The 5,185-nt window shown below is 47.4% G+C and overlaps 1 pseudogene; it reads right to left on the bottom strand.

Moving 5' to 3' along the window:
- Nucleotides 1-409: 409 nt before the first annotated feature.
- LOC115329499 lies at nt 410-1,451 on the bottom strand (annotated as a pseudogene).
- Between the last annotated feature and the right edge of the window lie 3,734 nt (nt 1,452-5,185).

Genomic DNA, 5,185 nt, shown 5'->3' with positions numbered 1-5,185 from the left:
AAACAATTGAAGGACAAATATATCAGATCGCATGGACTCATCACCGAACGTAAACCACACTTTATCTAGACTAGACTATAGGCGGCTCATGTAATTCGCACCCACATTCTCTGGGCCCCTGATATGTTCAACAGGAAAGCACTATTTTTGCAAGGCCAGACTCTACATCCTTCCCAGCGTACGTCCTCATTTCACGATACCAGATAACGATCTTAAGTCACTCGTCACAGAACTTTCACTTTACGCGAAACCTCTTCTCAATTTTCCGCACATCTAAGACACGATTGGTAGTCGAACCAAATATGCACGGAATGCGGGCAAAAACACAAGCAGAAGAGGTGAATTCATCTTTACTTTCCACGTCAAAAATCGTGGTAGGGACCATTCGGCCGCTGCAAGGTCGCTTCCTTCACAAATGGCTGACCGACTCCTCGGTCTCCGGCGGGGTCTTTTCCTCGCAAATTTCTTTCTCATCCTAGGACTGTTTGGAATCAGCCCTTCCGTTCGCGGACGCATCAAGCTCTTCTTTTTTCTCCGTCTTTTTCGGAGCGCTTCCAACGCTTTCTACCGAAGAGCGTTCGTTGCTCAACTCCCGGTCATGTCCGGCGGACGTCCTCAAAGGCGACGCCAACGTCGACCTAGGTCTCGGCTTGCGCCACGAATCCGGCGCGTTCCTGGGCTCCTGCTCGAAGTTGAACCCCTCTGAATCACTTTGGACCTTCTGCCACGCCTGCGGAAGAACGTGCTGTAGAAGCGTCGGTGTGGCCTCTGCTGAGCTCGGGTGTCCTCGTATTCGGCTTCCTCTTCAGACTGGAAGTGGGGGCTCACATGTCTTCGGCGGGTAGCGAGCTCCTGGTCATAACTGAGGAACGGCGGTATTAGCGGCTCAAACAGGGTCTCCCAGGCTGCAGCCATCGCTGCGGTAGCGGTTGCGGCCACGGCGAGTCCTGCACGAGCACAACGTCATGGAAGTCTTCGGAATCCTGCACATCGCGGCGCGGGTTGGGCATTGGTCGGCCTTGACTCCGTCTAGGGAACCAGCTACCACTGAAGCGTCTTCTGTCCGTGGCGTAAGGAGAGCACTGCACGGGCTTGCCGTTGGGACCTATCACATGGGCGGCCTCGCGTCCCTTCTCACCTACGACGACGTCGAACTCGACGGTCTGACCCTCGTAAACGCTGCGCGTGAGCTTCTGCGGGACGTTCCGCGTAATGGCGGTCTAGTGGACGAAGATGTATTCCCGGGTGTCGTTGCGCTTGATGAAGTCGTAGCCGTCCTTTACGTTGAACCACTGGACGGTGCCCAGCACCCGCTCGGCAAGCACGGGTTTCTTCGGGGTCACCTGCATGGCGGCAATGTCTACGGTGGGCGTTTTTCGGCGTTGCCCAGTAACACTTGCTCCGGCCAGACTCGAAGTGGGTGCGAGATGCTCTGGCTTCTCGTCATTCATGGGATTTTCTCCCCGAGTTCTAGAGGCCCCCGTCGGTTCTTTTCAATGAGTATCGGGCAAGGATGCGTCGCGCGAGCAGGGAACATTGCCGACTATTCCATCATAAAGGGGATCGTCCAGGCACTTGGCCACCGCGGCCCTTATGAAATAGGGGGAGGTGATATCCACTTGCGCCTCAGGGACTTCGATGCTTCGGCCATCCATCAGCCGTAATGGGGCTGTGGGCCCCGTGAGGGCTGCCTCCGGGACGAGCGACCGACGTACCACCAAGCTGTTGCTACCGGTGCCCCTTAATACTGAGACAACATGGCTGTGAAGTACACCTTCTAAAACAGGCATGTCATACTTTGCCTTGGCCCCCCGTCTCTCAACATCGATACCGTTTCTACCTCCCTCTTCTATCTGAGGATTAGGTTCCGAGGCCCAATGCGAATGTTTTTTCCTGTTTTCTAGAGACACACAACAGGAAGCTTCCTTCAAGTCGCTGCCCTTTTCGCAGGGACTCAGAAACACACACACACATACAAAATTGGAGTCTGATAGAAGGCACGCGCTGCATTTTACAGTTTCCTGAAAAAAAAAAACGCACAACTTTGAGGGGTTTTTAAGTTTCGGTTTGCATTCGGAGAACTTCTCGCCACCGACGGCACCGCACCCCGTGAAGAAATAGTGCAACCTGCCTCTGCTGTAGGGTGACCACCCGTCCCGTGACTCGTGGGACTGTCCCGCATTGAGAGCTCGTGCCCTGCGTCGCGCAAAAAATACAAAAATCTTGAAAATGTCCCGCATTTCGTATTGCTGCAAACTTCACTACGCAACTCATGGCGCTGGTGAACAACAGGGCACGAGGAAGTGCGGAGGTCGCTGGCAATAGTGTGAATCTCGATGGTACAGCATTTTCGATCCAAGCATTGCGGGAAGCGACCTTCGTTCTCGCATTAGAACTGACGCGCATGAGCCGTTGTGCTTCTCTTCTCTTGGTGTCAATATATTGGAGAGAAAATTGATAGCCAAAAGTTGAAACTAAATTAATACAATTATTTTAAAATCGTGATGTGTCGATGCAAAAAAGTTGCTGTCAATTTTTTCTCTTTTATGAAGACGGTTACACAAGACAAAACGACTGCAACTCACAACGGTCATAAACAAGAAGACTCGAAATTTCTGTTGGAGCAAGTTCGTAAAAATATGAATCTACAGGAAACAAGAAGCGATTAAAGATGTACTGTTTCTTCTTCCCTTCTGATGCATCGAGTTTTGTTGCAGTCGATTTTATGTTTTCAACTTAGGCACATTTGTTAACATTTGTGACATTAAAACTAAAAATATATCGCTGGGAGTGAAAATTATTTGAGCTTAATTGCCGCATCACAATTTGCAGCTGTATAAGATGCTTTCAAACAAAACAGGATGTTAAATGAGCTAGCAGAGCCACATTTCGTTGCGTCTGTTGATAAATTTCCTCGAATATGTTTTTTATGTTTCTAATTTTCATTCTTGTGCCCCAGTCTCAGGTAAAAAAAACCTGAGACTAGGGCACAAGGAGGGAAAAATATGCTTCCTGCTTCTACCCCAGTCTCGTGGTAAACTAACCCCAGATCGACTGCGTGCTAAGTTAAGTTTTGCAGTTACCACAGTCTAAGTACAATACCATTCGTCCCCTACCACCCCCCTCCCCCCTCCCCCTCTCTCTCTCCTCCCCTTCCCCCTCCCCCCCCCCCCCCCCCCCCCCCCCCGGAGTCAGCGCGTCCCGCATTTCGCTAGCAGGAAGGTGGTCACCCTACTCTGCTGCGCTGCGCGAGGACAGCGACGCAGATGTTGGTTGCACAATTTCTCCACGGGGCGCGGTATCGTCGATGCCGAGAAGCACCCCGATTGCAAACCGAAACTTAAAAACCCATCGAAGTTGTGCTGTTTTTCAGAAGGCTGTAAAATGCAGCGTGTGTCTTCTATCGCACTCCCACTTTTTTATTTAGTGGTTTTCGATAATGCTCAGCAAGTTTCCAAGTAAGACTGTGCCCTTAAACTCAATATTTAAAAAATTAAGATAAGCGAAAATAGGCAACTTAATTATCCTGATCTTTAATAATTTTCCTAAATAGGCCACTGGCCTATTTAGGAAAAAAAGGCTTGTGTCGTTCTGCCCCTAGGCAGAACGACACAAGCCTTTTTTTGGCGCGATGCATAGTTTTCGCAATATAGAATTTGTCCACCATTCGTGAACCACCCTGTATAGTCTACTTAGCATGGGCGTCAGTGGTATCCGTTTTTCTGGTTCAGCTCATAAAAAGTCAAGGTCAAACTTCGGAAAGCGAACTAAAACAGCAAAAAAAAATTTGGACAGCGTATCAAGTTGATATATTTTATTAATAGTTTTTTTACTAATATACAATGGATATCTTAGTAGTGTATTGTCAACCATTTGTTAGGAGGATTTCTACAGTTTAGTTATATTTTTCCAAAAAGTTTTATACTGTTCCTCGAAAATTATGTGGAAGTCTATAATTGCAGTGGATTTTTTCTGCGAGCAAAACTACACTTTTTGGACGTTCTTTGTGCGTCACGTAGTAAGACCCCACCAATTGCAATACAATAATTGAATATCGATAGTTTCTCGATATTCGACTATAAACAATTTCAAGATAGTCAACTAGTGATAGTATGGAATCGAGTTACATTACAGTCGACTATTGATAGTTTTACGATAGTTTACTATGGATAGTAGTATATATAGCTTTAAGATAGTTGACTGTCGATAGCACTATCGAGTTTTTTCACTATCGACAGTTATATTTGGCTTCCACTGTCGATAGTATTGCTAGTGCTGCCGACAGTTTGGCATCACTAGTGTATGTGTTCGTTCGCGGGACCCTTCACGTGCCTCTGCGTGTTCGCGCGTGTGTATGCACGTGGGCATGCGTGCTTCTTTGAGCGTGTGTGTGTAAGCGTGAGCATGCATGTGTGTGTTCGTTGCGCTCAGGTGTCATAGATTCAGCAACTGGATACTGGGAAAGATGCGCACAGCTCCCCTCATGGCCGCATTCGGTTCAATAGTTCAGAAGTTTCCCCTTGACTTCTACGTTCTTGGTGAGCCCAGCTGAATTCGCTGGTGATGGGTAGCTTCATAGAGACGTATACCGAGCTTTTGATGTTCACTCCCCGGCGGCAAAACTAGCTTGTATCTTTGTACCACCAACACATGCGGCGTCAGTGCTTGGAGGTATTGAAAAATAATTTGTCTTTTAAATACAAAACAGGAACAATATCATTTTGAGATATATGTGGAGATGAGCATGATTGATAAGTTGATTGCATGCATAGTGCCAAAGACATTTATCTAGGCGAGGAACGCTTTCAGTAGGATGATGCTCAATAGCGATCTTAAACCAGTTCAGAACGACACTTTCCAAGCTTCGAAGGTTTGAGTGGACTTCGATGGCGATTGTCAAGGCAACTAGAATAATCAGCCAATCACCTTGCGTATTTTGTCTTCTGAATGTTATTATTTGTTCGTCCCCGACTATCTGGCAAGGAAGGCAATGGCGCTATATTTCCCAGGACCCACTGATTTATTCCTAGCTATTGAGACAAAGACTAAAATCACTGTGCTGTTGTCTTCCGAAAAGAGTATTTTAACAGAAACACGCCGTAAAAACAACCGAGCCTAACGAATTTCCTTAATGTAAAAGCTTGTGCACCTAGGGTTAACATTCAAGCGAAAACAACCATTGTTA

This window comes from Ixodes scapularis, unplaced genomic scaffold, assembly GCF_016920785.2.
Source record: "Ixodes scapularis isolate PalLabHiFi unplaced genomic scaffold, ASM1692078v2 PGA_scaffold10__122_contigs__length_95168666, whole genome shotgun sequence".
NCBI lineage: Eukaryota > Metazoa > Arthropoda > Arachnida > Ixodida > Ixodidae > Ixodes > Ixodes scapularis.
The sequence above is the reverse complement of the archived record's forward strand: the minus strand, read 5'-3'. Positions and strand labels throughout refer to the sequence as shown.